The following is a 15,261-nucleotide window of genomic DNA, read 5'->3' as shown; positions in this document are numbered from 1 at the left end:
TTGAGAACGCTTGCGCAAAAAGACTAAGGGAGGGAAACGGATTCGAAACTCATATGTCATTAGCCAAATACATCCGTAGACCATAGGTCCACCGTTGTATAATTGGTAATGCACCCGTGTACTGAATGGGAATTGTGGGTTCGAATCCCACCGGTGCCCTTAGATTTTTTTCGCAAATTTTCTCACACGCACGTCTCTTGCTGATGATATGTGCTAACCTCTCAGTATCTTCTAACTGTCGCATGTAACAAATAAAAATTGACTTTCAGTCGCTAACCTAAATCGTTGAATGGTTGTCTTTCTGACACGTTTTCCATCCCAGCAGGAGTCCCGCAAGGCAGTCTGCTGGGCCTCTTGCTTTACAGCATTTATACTTCCGACATTCCTCCCTCGGTGACGGTTGCGAGTTTTTCCTGTTCGCAGATGATACCGCAATAGCCGTCAAAGGAAGGATGCCTCGCGAAATAACGAACAAACTTCAACGATGCCTTAACGCCTTTGCTGATTATGCCACCACGTGGAAAATTAAAATCAATCCCTCCAAAACACAAGCGATCATGTTCCTACATCGGCAATCGCCCAAACTGAAACCGGCTCCATCTTGTACTGTAATCATGGATGGCACAAGGGTTGATTGGCTGCCTAAGTAACCTATCTCGGGATATTGTTCGATTAAAAGCTCCTCTTCCGTTCGCATGTAGAGAAAACTGTAGTCAAGTGTTCTGCCTTGGTTAGGTGTCTGTATCCGCTGATTTGTCGCATATCCCGCCTCTCAAGGGTGAACAAGCTGGCTGTCTACAAACAAATTATAGCACCTGCGATCCTCTACGCAGCTCCGGTGTGGGAATCATGTGCAAAGACTCACAGGAACAAAATTCAGGTCACTCCGAATAGAGTGCTGAGGATGGTACTTGATCGTCCTTTTGACACTAGAATAACAAATTTACACGAAGAGGCAGACATTGCCAAAATAGATTCAAGAATTAACGAAATTAAGACTAAATTTGCACAAAAATGTAATTTATCAGAACATGCTTTGATAAGCAATTTGTATATAGTAGACTAGGTGTATATAGTAGTTGTAGGTTAGTTGTAGTTGTAAATAGTCGTTATAAGTAGTCTCCTTTTTCAAATTTTCAAACAAACCAATCCCACCAAGGTGGTCATTCTCTAAAACAGGCCTGATAGGACTAGGAACTGTAATTATCACTTGATAAGTTATACATGTAAACCACACAAATTCAAGAAATATAGATCATTTAAAGTAAAAAAAAAAAGCAACAGCCATTCGATTGACAGATTTTGCAGCAAGCAGACCACCTAAGGAAAAGCAGTTTACCAACTACCAGCGAAGCGAGCCGAGAAGAGTCAGCACCGGCGTGGCGAACCAAGCCGTATCGCCACCATGTTGGGTTACGACACTAATTTTTATTAACTGAGCTTAAATTTCATCGTATTTCTCCAACAGTTCCATCGTTGGAAACATTGTTAATCATTGAATAATTGGGTAATTCCAAAGTTATTTCTAAAATTATTCAAGTGATTTCGGTAATCGAAAGTAATAAAAGTAATTTCAAAGTATCATAGTAATTTTAATTATTTGAAAATTAATCAGATTAATTTTCGGTAATCTCACTTACCGGTAATTAGCGCTGGTAGAAGCCCCTCTACAGATTGTCAGATGTTTATGGCAGAGTCGATGTTATAAAAAGAGTCCCTTCAAGAGAAAATATTGCAGCACTGTTTGAGATTTATTTTTCGTCAGAGTAAACGGCAACCAGATTTTTTTTGCGTTAGCATCGGATGAATTTCATTCAGAAATGAAAAATTGCATGTCAATAACGGAGCTTCTGGGAGACGAAAACAATTATAGAACATGAAAAAAAGTGCAATCAAGTGCTTGGTATAACTTATAAATACCACAATGTACTAAATGAAGCGAAGAAATGTTTTACATCTTTAATTACTAATATATTGTCAATAATGAATGCAATACTTTTCGTTCACTGGCTGTGGGAACAATAATGTTTATTTACTTTGCTTGATTAGTACCCCGCTTGACAGTTAGATTGGTACTTCTGGCTTCACTCTTGGCGAGACTCTTATGATAACATTGACTCTGGTTTATGGGATTTTACCATACACGGTGTTTCTTGGAAACCCGTTAATGGGTAAAAAATACCCAATTTCAAACCATATTTAAAGAATCAGTTCACCGTTGCATAATGGGTATATTTTTACCCACAAATGATGGTTTACCCACTAATAATTGGCGATAAACACTTCGAAGTTTTATCGTTCTCCGGAAAAGGTTAGATTCCGAAACGTTGAAGAGGCTTACGGATAAGTCGATATAGTTTTATCCAATATGCACACTTACATCTTTTTGCCGAGATGGGCACCACTTAGCAGTTCGGCATTTTATTTTGCTGGATCTCAGTTAAAAACTTGCCGAGTTTCACCAAAAGTTATGTTTGTTAGCTGAGATCACGGCAAAATTCCCGTTTGTTTGCTGAATCTTGGCAAATTTTTCATTGACATCCAGCAAAATAAAATGCCGAGCTGCTCGGTGGTGCCCATCTCAGCAAAAAAAAATCTAAGTGTGTGGTGTTATAATATTTCGTGCAATAAAATTTAAATTTGATAAGATTTGATGATTTATTTTCAATTTATTAGAAAGTTTTTTTTTTATATCTTCGAGGTCAAATTACTAAGCGCCTGTATCCTCCATTAAAAAGGGTATTTTTTGCCCATTTTGCGGTAAAAACAATTTAAGAAAGTTAGTTAAAAACACCCATTTATTGTCAGACTTCCCATTCACCCATTAATGAATAAACCATACTTTACCCATTAAATGAGGAGGGGCACTTTTAGGGAAAATGGATATTTTATACCCATTAATGGGTTTTTGTGAAACATGGGCAGTTGCGCACGGAACCCCTTTGGATACGGTTGTGTTATAAGTTTGTTCTCTGTTTTGTGCGTGCGTTCGCTTTCATAGTTTTCGGCTGCATTTGCCGGATTAGCGCTGGCACTCTGCCTCCCGGACAATTATACGTGTGTGCGTGGTGGTTTTCTCACTTTCTGGGAAGTTTTAGAATCGAGAAAGAAAACGTGATTCATCATGTTTGCAAGCATCAGAAGATTTGGCGCTTTCTGCGTTGTTTGATTTTTTTTTCTCCCTGACCAGATATTTGTGGCATCGCGAGTGATAATGTTTGATTTCCGTTTATGTACGCGCTGCAAGGAGCGTGAAAGAGCTCGGCACGATCGGTGTTGATGTTAGTTCACTTGCAACTATTATTGTAGAAAAAAAAAAATTAAGTGTTTTCGAACGAAATTGATATCGATAACGATATCGAAAGTGTACCAAAAGTGCTTCTGAACGTGTTTCGCAGTTGGGTGTGGTGAAATTCGCGGTTGTTTTCAGTGAAAATTCCGTATCACAAATTTGCTCACCAAGTTCCCTTTTTTTTGGCGTTCGACGACATCGGGAATGCGCTCCCGGATATATTGACTTGGTGAGAACGTTCCAGTTGAGGATTGTTCTTGTACATTTCTTGATTGCATTTTCGAGTTAATGCGAATTTAAAAAAATCATAATTATGAATTTTAGACCATTTTCAAATGTTAGTCGCAACAATATTTTCCATGATTGTATATTAAATAGCAAACAATTCATTCTGCGATTTGGTGGTAAACAGACTTGCTCGGTTCAATCTAGGCGCTGTGGAAATGAAACACGTTTATGAGTAAATGCTCTCCGATACACTAAAATAATCAATAAACCCACTAATATGCCTTTTTGCAGGGCTCTATTTGCTGTATACCTGGGTAGAATTGTGTATGCCTGTGCGTTGAATTGATTGATATTTGAATAAATAAGCACTTAAAATCGTCAATTGTTCACTTTATTCCTATCAATCACATTTCAACTAAGAATAGGAATAAAGGTCATTCAAAGAGAAAAGATTGACAAAAAGTTTACTGATATCTGCACGCTGACAAAATCAAGCAAAAAGCTGACAAAATCGAAGGTAAAAAAAATAAGAAGCTGGCAAAATCGGGAAAGCACTGTATTTTTCTAAGGTGGTAGACTTAGAATACATTTTAATCTTTTACTAAACATTGTGAAACGCAACCTCGGTTGGTTTTCCATTGACCAATCAGAGCAGGACACGTTGTAATTGATAAGAGTTCTGAATTTATTTCTCGTATACGAAGTGGCAAACGATATTCTTCATATGAGTCAGGGTTATTCCTGTTAGACCTGTGCGAGTGATTAGATCGTCAAGCCTTATTGAGGCCAAAAGCGATGTTAAACTTTTATTAATATCTCAACAATTTGTTTCTCTTAAGCAAATCTTACGCACGGGAAGGTAAATAAATTTAAAAGTCATCTGCAGTGACAACATTCCATTGGGTAAAAAAATCTACTCGAAAAATACAGGCTAAGGGTGGGTTGTGCTTAGTAGGCCCCAAATTGGATGTTAGCCATACAAACATTTTATATATGTTTTACATTTGATGTGATCTTTTAAAGTTAATGTTTGTTGAAGTACTAGTCCAAGACGTTTCACTTGATTTGACCAGGAAATTGGAACTCCGTTAATAGTGACTATGTGACTACTACCAGGTTTCAAAAACGAAGCTCTAGGTTTATGTGGAAATTGTATAAGTTAAGTTTTGGAAGCGTTGGGAGAAATCTTCCATTTTTGAAAATAAGCAGATACAATATTTAACTTATCTGCAGTCTGCTGCAAATAACACGAAGTTTTCTTCCTTTAGTGGAAATGCCTGCAACTCTGAGGCAAATCAGGGAGGTCTGAAGTGAAATGTTTTACAATATCGACCCAGGAATGCTACCCTGAGGAACACAAGCTCTAACAGATAGTCAGAGTAGAGTTCTGTGAGTTACATAATTTTGAAATAATATAGAGTGGAAAATTAAACTTTTTTCAATATGGAAATCAAACCTTCATGCCAAACACTGTAGAATGCTTTTTCTATGTCTATAAGAGCAATGTTCAGATTATTTTGAACTAATAGACATGAAATTCTTATGATAAATGTTACTAATAGATTATTCTTTTATTTCTAGGGAAAATAATGGAGCCCACCAAGGAACCAGGGACCTATGCATGGGGTGGCAATATTGGCAATCATGGCAACAAATACGAAGAAGATTTAGCGTTGGTGCTGTTTGAGCGAGCACCTTTCGGGAAATCAGAATTCAAACTTGCCTAAGAAATGAAGGACGCTGGAAAATTTGATGACGTAGTCATAATTTTCGAAGAACAGAAGGAAATGTGGTTAATCCAAGCCAAACACAAAGGCAGCTCAGATGATTCAAACTCAATATCGTTCGACATTTTTTTCCCGCAGAAGTTCAAGGAGAATAAAGATTTTGCTCTTGTGCAGTACATCCAGTCATATTTAGATGTCATTCAAAAAGATAAATTCAAGAAGTATTAGCAACGATTTTTTATCTTAACCAATAGATCATTAGACGTTAGCGATGAACAGCTTAAGAAGTTGGTGAACATCGAGATCTGTAAACAAAGTGAAGTGAACCCAATAATGAAGTTAGCTAAATCCGACAATTGCTACATAAGATTCAGAACAAAAGAGGATAACATTGAAGAATTACTGAAGTTGATGAACTCTGAAATAACTGCCATTAAGGATGCGATCATTGAACTCTTCAAAAGTGGAAAAGTTGCGGACATACTGACGACGTACAAAACACCATTGCAGAAGATCCTGACAGTTTCAAGTAAAAATTTAAAGTTCACCGATAATGTCTTAAACAACCCGGTCAATACCTTCCATCTATGGCTGTACAATGAGGTACGAAATAAGTTTGGTGGAGAATCAACGGTAAACATAGCAAAAAATCAAGCGATTCAAAATCTGATGAATGGTAGATCTGAAAAAAACCTACATATACCTACATATTTAAAAAAAGATAGCGTGAGCAAGTTCTTTCAGCATCTAACTTTCTGTGTAGACCAATCAAGTGATCTAATGACAATCGTCAAGGATGATCTTCGCTCATGGATGAGAACTTGGATTCTACCAGATAATCTTGGCAAGCATTCACAATTAGAAACTCCTTTCTTTAAATTTAAAGAATGTTTTAAAACTTGGAATGATCTTAGTAGTGACAAGCAAAATCGAAAGATTTACTTAACTGAAGCCGAGGGACGTAAGTGTGTCAAAGACATAACGGAAGAATTGAGTCATAATTTATCACAACGTGAAATCTCGTACATAGAAAGAAAATTAATTGATAGCAGTCATATTGTTAGCGACCATGATTTCATCAAACGATTAGGGTAAACGCTCCTATAGTTGCGGTACGTTAGAAGCGTTAGGTTCCTATAGTTGTGTATTGAGTCTCCATACACAACTATAGGAACCTAACGCTTCTAACGTACCGCAACTATAGGAGCGTTTCCCCTAATAGACGACCAAGATGAGAGCAAATTTTCTCTCTTCATCGGAGAGCCTGGTATGGGAAAAACAACTATCCTCCAATACATTGCCTTCGAAGTTCAAAAGAAATCCGATATTGATGTGTTCTTGATATATTTGAATAACCTACAGGAAATGCTCAAAACGGGCTGTGAAAACTTAGAAACGGGTTACACAATTCTTAAACCGACTCTTTCAAAAACAAGCTTGACAATATTAAAAAACAATCTAGAAAGCAACGCAAATCGGTCTATAATCATATTTGATGGGTTCGATGAGATCACTTTTCATGACGAGGCAATCTCCATGTTTAAGCAAATATTGTCAAAGAAGAATAATCGAGTGATTGTAAGTGGAAGATATCATGTCAAAGGTATTCTTGAAACAGCTTTTGGAGCATTGGCAATCAGATTGATTCCATTTGAAAACGATGAACAAATGATGTTATTGAAAAATTCATCGAAAACTTCCGATGATTCAGAGGAATTTAAAATTTATTCAAGTCAATTGCTCAAAAAGTTCTACTCGGACATAACAAGCTATGAGTCTAAATTCTTTGGGATTCCACTTATGATTCGATTGTTGGCGGAAGCATATTCTGATGATTTCCAACAATATGTAAATACTGTTCCATACCAACGTGTGCAAGATATTTTCCCGACAGAAAAATTTAATGTTGTCTCATTGTTTAAAAAGTTTGTGCAGTTTTCGTTTCAAATTAAATGGAAGGAAAATAGATACCAAGATGCTTACCGAAACATCGACATGCAAAGTAATGAAGAAGAGAAGCGTTAGTTGAAATACTTTATTATTGAGCATCAAATAGCTGCCTGCCATGAGATTATTTGGCCTAACCATAAGAAAGTAATCACATCGGCTGAACACGAAAAACTTTACAATGACCTCCAAATAAGAATCAAAAAAGGAAAAGAGCACTCTCCTCTATTTAATATTTCCGATGGCAATATTAGATTCATACACTTATCCTTTGCCAATTTTTTTGCTGCGATGTATATATATGATTGTATCCAAAACTGCAAAGCAATTTTGTACGAAACATTTGTTGATCATGAAACAGTTTGAAGATTTTTTTTAAACTAACTAAAGAACAGTATTCAGAACAATCAAAGCAAATGATTGTTTTGAGTGATATTTGTAAAGAAAAAACTGAGGTTGCATTCTGGGCATGTGAAGCAAGTTCAGTAAAAGTTTTAAAGAAACTTCTACAAAAGAATGATTTCAAAACTAGCAAACACGAAAAATATGGATCTTTATTACACACTGCGACGTATGCTGGAAATTTTGAGCTGGTTTTATTTCTACTTGATTATGGCATAGATGCTAATCTGATCGCCAACTTTGAGATATTTAATGGTTATGATAAACACCTCAATACAAGTCCTCTGCACATTGCAAGTGAAAATGGGCATTTAGAAATTGCTAAGCTTCTCCTCGATAGATCTGCGTATGTGGATCATCAGGATGAAAATAATAAAACACCTCTCCACTATGCTAGTGAAAATCGGCATTTAGAAATTGCTCAACTTCTTCTCGATCGATCTGCAAATGTGGATCTTCAGGATGAAAATAACAGAACTCCTCTCGACTATGCAAATGAAAATGGGCATCTTGAAATTGCTCACCTTCTCCTTGATCGTTCTGAATCATGATGAAAAAGATGAATATTGTCAAAGAAGAATAATCGAGTGATTGTAAATGGAAGATATCATGTCAAATGTGTTCTTGAAAAAAAACTTTTGGAGCAGGGGCAATCAGATTGATTCCATTTGAAAACGATGAACAACTGATGTTATTAAAAAATTAATGGAAAACTTCCGATGAACGTCTGATTGAGCCCAAATTTGTTCAAGGCAATACACATTTTTCACAGTTATTAGCACTGTAATGAAGAAAATATAGATAAGATAATATAATATATTTTTACGTTCATGTGAATTTATATGGGTGATTTGGCTGAATGGGTCATTATAGCAAATTAGGAACAGTAAAAGATTGAAATTAGTTTTTTTGGATAGCGGCGCCGGTCAAACTTCAAAGGACCTGGGATCAACCCCAGTCGGCCCCGTCGGGATTTTCTGCGGCATAAAATCTCTGATCAGGGAAGTAAAACCGTTGGTTCCCGTTCAGTGAGTTGATGGGTCGATAGATAGGGTCCTGGTATGAGAGCTGCCTCCTTGGCGTCGGTACTCGACGGAGATTGACAATAGATCGACGGAAAACTAATCAAGGAAGAAAAAAGCAGCAATAAATTGAAAAGTGGCAACAGAAAATTCAAAAATGGCAATAGAAAATATATGTTTGAGCAATAAAAACCTTGAATGATCCAATAATAATCGATTCATTTCCAAATAAAAATCTTGAACTAGCGATAGAAAACTAAAAATCAGCATTAAAAATTAAAATCTGCCGGAAAAACCTAAGAAACTTTCCCACCAAGAAGCCATTTTTTAGGTTTTATTGGTTCTTTTTTTTGATTTATTATTGTACGCTTATTGATGTTACAGTGCTTCGATGCCTCTCGATGGTTAACATCGTCAGAATTAGTGTTGTCTGAAATTTACTCGATTAATGGAGCGCACAGCGAACGAACAGTAGGTATTCAACTAATTTTAAGCTAACATAAGATCGTCCGGGTTATTGACAAACATAAATATTCATGTGGCAGGCAGGATATGTAACTAGAATTAAGATCGAGGACAAACCAGTAAAGATCAAAATATCATAACAAAATTGACACCAATCTACAGGAGGTTGATTAAATAAACATATGTGTGTGTGTTTGTACTTCTATTACAATCAGAAAGAAAATCCTTAAATTATAGTATAGCTCAAGAAACTGGGAAATGCCAAACCATGTTATTTATGGGCATAGCCAGGATGCAGAAGTTGAGTGAATGCACTCATTTTCTCATTCTTATAAGTTTGCGAACTTGAAACGAACTCTATGAAAGAGCAAAAGATGAAAGAGTTAAGTTCGAAAAACGTGTAACGGCAAGTTTGCAATACCATATCTTAGCCATTTCTTGATGAATTTCAAAAAATGTGGTGCCACTAGAATCCCTAGGGTCTGTTGATTATTGAATATTGGCTCGTTTCCTTTTTTTAAAGTGAAAAGAGTCGTTACACGTTTTTTAAGGTTTATGGGTTTTGCAAGTGGCCTCAGATCTATAATTTTGATTAATGAACATAAATGTTCATAATTAGCCAGAATACAGTCATGATTCCTAAATATGGATTTTGGAGATAGCAGAACGGTCCTCCAGATCAGTGGTCAATCCAAGAAACTAATCCTAGACCTCTGCATTTTTTTAAACTTTAAGAACTGTGATTTAAGAATGAATTTGAGATCGTGACATAAACATAAACCCGGATGGCTATGGGATCGTCCTCCAGAAGATCCGGAACATCAGTAGAAGTGACCAGTCAGAGTACTCTTTCGAGTCGGCCAACCGATTGGGACAATGGAAATTTCGGACGGTGGTTACATTCAATTAGGGTGCATATGCCTTGTATGAGGAATTGATAAGTGGGATATCTTGTTAATTAGATATCTTTGGTGAAACTCAATTAATTTAGGTCTTTAAATACGAAACTTTGAATGAGTATATAATCAGAAAACATCCTAATCAATTTGTGATAACTGTATTGGAAATACATTTCAAAAGTGATGGTTTGAGTGCTTTTTCAAAAAGGCAAAAAACACGAAAATGGTTTTTAAATATTTTTATAAAATATGTAATACATACTATATAAAAACTATATACCATATCAACGGAAATATCCTAAGCTACAATATGGAACCAATGTTTTTTTTTTTGGAAAAAGCACAGCGAGTATGCCCACCAATTACCACCCGTACACGGATAGAAATCTCCTTATACCTTTTGGCAAATTTCTATTGCTGATTATTCATAAAATGTATAAGTCAACTAATAAACAGACGCCTTGCAAAAAGTTAATGAAGATCATGTGTCAAATGAAATGTATAAGCGGTCACACATACCTTTGATGCATTCTTATAGGACCTATGTGGTTTGTCTTATGGAATGTATAAGGGTGATGTTTTGGCAAAAATGTATAAGTGAAACACATGAATAAAATAATTGATTTTCGTTTCGTGTATATGATCGCAGTGCCATCTGTTGAGTACACATTGAAACTGTTGGGAGTTCCCCGCCAACTTCACCACCTGGGCTCAATAACTGACAGGTGTCAGCATGATAGATGTCAATGCGGACGTTGATGATCAGCCGAGGAAAAAGGACGATATCATCCTCGAAGTCACCATCATTATATTGCAATAGCAAAATTCTTACTTGTTTGTGATTGTTCCGATTTTCAATCATCACCACTTTATACGCAACAGAAACACTTGAGAAAACAATCACACATCCAAGCGCGCATCATGATGTGCTTGTAATATGTTTTGCTTTCGAACGAAAGAGTTTTAAATATACCACCGGTATCAGTAGGATGCAAATCTCTAATATTAATTGATGATTTGCGGAGCTGGTGCTCAAAAGAATCTTAATAAGCATAGAAGTAAACATGGGAAAAGCATTCACTCTCTCTAAAGAATTATTCCAACACCCCAGTCACTGGAAATGCAACGTATCGAAATCATTGCTAAACGTAATAAAATATGCCGTCTAGGTATTGGCCAACGCAGCACGCATTCTATTCAAAAATTACATTGGAATAATCATTACTTTCCTATTTTATAACATAGGAAGTATTTCCGGAGTGATTTGAGATTTGGGCGTAATTGCTTTTGTAAACAAACACGTTAATTACTGATTTCTTTTGAATAAAAACTCAATCTCACCAACAAGCTATACTAAATGATAGAAGAATCATTCCTCTACCTCATAGTGTTATTAATTTTCGAGATTGAGCTTTTGTGTGCGAGAAATCGGTGATTGACGTGTTTGTTTACAAATGCCATTACGCCTAAATCTCAAATCACTCCGGATTTGTCAACGTCGGTGAAAGCAAACGCAAACGGAAGTAGCCGAAGCTGAATGAAGACGATGAGTGATGACACCGCTTCGTGTTTTGATTTGCGCTGTACCGTCCGCTCAGTTGTGTGGGTTCGTACATGTATAGATGTTGGTGTGCGTGTTTTCTTCCAACGCTGCAGTTCAACGTTGTCTCGTCACAAACCTTTTGGCGCTGTTATCTGTCTCTAAAAAAAAAAAATCCAAAGAGTGAAGGGGGTCTGGTTTCACTCATTTTTTTCTACATTCATCGATCATTATCAAAGTAACCCCAAATCTAAATACTGAAGTTCGGTTACAAAACTAAAAAAAAAGTGTAAATGCTTTAATTTTCGTTTAACATATTACTAACGAACTAACTCTTGGATCCTCAGTCCTTGTTTTAAAAATACAAAATTTGAAAAACAGTCATTGCTATAAAAAATATTTAAAATATACTTTAAAAAACTATCAATGTTACCCTGTTTTACGGTACCTCCAAAAGTGATGAGTAGTATAATTTGTCCATCGAATCTTGGAAACTCATCAGGTACATACAATGACTGAATTTCTCCAGGAATGTTCATCTGATGTTACGTTTGGATTGCATTAACGAATACATCTAGCGTTCAGAATCATAAGGACCTAACTGCGATGATCGATTTTCTCTTTGCATTGCCACAGTTCAGTGAACAAATTTTCCGAAATTATTACACTAAAGTGTAAGGAAACGTTGTATTAGCTAGCAAAAGTGATTGCATGCACCGAGAAATATGAATCCAGTTGAGTTATTAGCAGAAAAATAAAATCTATGAAGAGAATCGATCATCGCAGTTAGACCCATATGATTCTGAACGCTGGACATAATACCACAATACCTTATAATTGAAAAATAGACTTCCAGTGTTTGGAGGGCACCTGATAGCAGTTTCAATCCATCTGTTTTTGTTATGTAGATTTTGGCAACAATTCCTACACGAATAGCTTTGCAAACGCTGATTATAATGGAACCAATTGTTGACTTGCTAACTCTATATGATGATGCTACATGGCGTTCAAATGTTCCAGAAGCAAGATATCTGAAAACAAAATTTTAAATTTTTTATAGACTTACATAAGGGCAAATGTTTACTCCAAAGTAATTGCGAGCTTTTCTTTCGGAGAAATTCCATCATCAGGCCTTGTATATGAAAATTTTCTTTGAAGGCTGGTGGATATGATGTCATATCGTCACACTGAGAATAATGTAACATTATTTGTAATCGTAGCGAAGGCGAGAAATATAGTAAATACTTACAGCGGTGCTCCGCTCTGCGAAATAGGGATTTACTCGCATATCCCTTGCTTCACGCTTCTTTTTACGTAAATTACTTATTATAAGTTGTCATCCGACATCCGACTGAGACAACTAAATTCGTACACGTCAGGAAGTTTACGGTGCAAAGGCGAAATGTTAGCAGTTGCAAATGAACAGAAGGTCCGTGTACACCAACGTGTCCCGTCAGACTCCAAGGAATTCCACGAGGCTACCAAGCGCGATGCGTTGATTCGTTTGCGCAAGGATCTGGACAATCTGCTTCAGACTGCCGACGATGTCAGGAAGTCAATTCTGCAGAAAGAAATGTGCGGGTTCGAAGCACTCTTTCATCGGTTCTGGCAGGAAGATGGTCCCTCGGTTGAGTGGGACCGTATCCAAAAGCTACTGGAGGATGCTGTAAAAGATTACTCCAGTCTCAAAACTCCACAAGAATCGGAGATTTGCAAAATGCTGAATAGACTGGTCGTCGTAAAACTGAATGGTTGTTTGAACGGACCAAAGAGTGTAATCCCTGTTCGTAACGATCTAACATTCCTCGATTTAACTGTGCAGCAAATAGAGCATTTGAACAAAAAATATGGAGCCAACGTATCACTGGTGTTGATGAATCCGTTCAATACCGACGAGGATACGGAAAAGGTCATTCGCAAGTACAAGCGGTTCCAGGTTAAGATCTACACATTCAATCAAAGCTGTTATCCTCGCGTCAGCCGCGATTCACTGCTGCCAGTTGCCAAGGATTTCAATATTGAAAACGATATCGAAGCGTGGTATCCACCGGGTCACGGTGATTTCTACCAATCATTCCAGAACTCTGGATTGCTGAAAAGTTCCTAGATGAAGGACGTGAATACCTCTTCCTGTCCAATATCGACAATTTAGGTACAACGGTCGATATTAATATTTTGAATCGATTGCTGGGCGACGACCGCCAAGCGGACAAACCAATAGAATTCGTCATGGAGGTCACCGATAAAACACGCGCTGACGTCAAGGGTGGTACTCTGATTCAATACGAAAATAAGCTACGATTGCTGGAAATTGCTCAGGTTCCCAAGGAACATGTGGACGACTTCAAATCGGTAAAAACGTTAAAGTTTTTCAACACAAACAACATTTGGGCACGCCTGGAGTCGATTGAACGAGTTTTGGATGCACGCACAATGCACATGGAAATTATCGTTAATAATAAAACTTTGGACAACGGCATGCGAGTAATTCAGCTAGAAACCGCTGTTGGTGCAGCTATGAAATGTTTCGACGATGGAATTGGCATCGAAAAACGTCAATGCTTACTGAGCATGCAACCATATTCTGCTTCTCTGTCATAAGAGCCAATGTCGCAAACGTAAACAATGACTTGTTCCACGAATTTCTCTAGAATGAAAAACCATTCAAGTAAACCACCGAGTCCCCCTATCCGAGAGAATTGGTGACTTACATGGATTGACTTTTAACTACGAGACATTTACGATAGAAGCCATTGTTTACGTTTTCGACATTGGTCCTTGTGAACGCTCAGTGTCGATATCATGAAAATTTGATTTTGGCAGATCGATGGCCAACTATACCAGTTATACAACTGAGGCAACACAAAAAAATTTGTCTACTATATGTAACTTTTTAGCCAGTTATTTTGCATGAAGTTCCTCATATCAGGAGCAAATTTTCATTACGTCGGAAGTAACAAAGGTAAACAAAGTCAAGCTATCAGTTCCAAGGCTCCTGCTATTACACTGTTGAAATATAGGATCACATCGTACTTTTAAATTTATTTACCAGTCAAATTGCTTTTTGACGTAATCACCTTCCGATCAAAATATTTTTCAATGTTACTTAAGTCACCCGATTTCTATGGAGATGCCGTTTGCCTTAACTAACAGCGCAGAGAAACCCGTGAAAAGTGTATGTTCGTCGTTTCGCTTTCTCATTATTAAAGTGAATAAATCGAACTGTTTGTTGCTAAGATGATTTCGGTGGTCCTCAAATGATGAAAGGACTGCACATAAGGAGACGTGATTGATTATTCTCCCGAATATCCTGGTAAATACACGTTAAGTAACACTAGGAGCCACCAAACGACGTACAATAATTCTTGACTCAAAAACCAGTATTTTTGAGCATGAAACATATTAAGTAAGGTTTTAATCATACAAAGCAGATCGCTAGTGCTTTGTATGGTTAAAACCCTGCTTAATATGTTAAACATTGCTATCACTATGAGATTATATGTGTTTAATTGGAAATAGGAATAGCTTTTCGGTCATTAAACCAAAACTTTATTTTCTCGGATCGGTACGAATGTTACTTTCGACATAATGAAGATTTGAAAGTGTCCATGTATTCGCTGTTATCAATGGTGGCATTTTCATTTAAAAATGATTTTTTTTCTCAAGGGTAACTTTAAAAAAAGGCTTTGAATACGTATAAATTGATTATATTTTTTCAATAAATCATTACATGAAAATA

At 36.8% G+C, this 15,261-nt stretch overlaps 1 pseudogene; it reads left to right on the top strand.

Moving 5' to 3' along the window:
* Nucleotides 1–12,885: 12,885 nt before the first annotated feature.
* Nucleotides 12,886–14,123, top strand: LOC135714180 (UTP--glucose-1-phosphate uridylyltransferase-like; annotated as a pseudogene).
* The last annotated feature ends 1,138 nt before the right edge of the window (nucleotides 14,124–15,261 follow it).

The sequence above is a fragment of the Ochlerotatus camptorhynchus genome, unplaced genomic scaffold (assembly GCF_037179485.1).
Source record: "Ochlerotatus camptorhynchus isolate MF236.1 unplaced genomic scaffold, CSIRO-AGI_Acam_v1.1 ptg000625l, whole genome shotgun sequence".
Lineage (NCBI taxonomy): Eukaryota > Metazoa > Arthropoda > Insecta > Diptera > Culicidae > Ochlerotatus > Ochlerotatus camptorhynchus.
The sequence above is the reverse complement of the archived record's forward strand: the minus strand, read 5'-3'. Positions and strand labels throughout refer to the sequence as shown.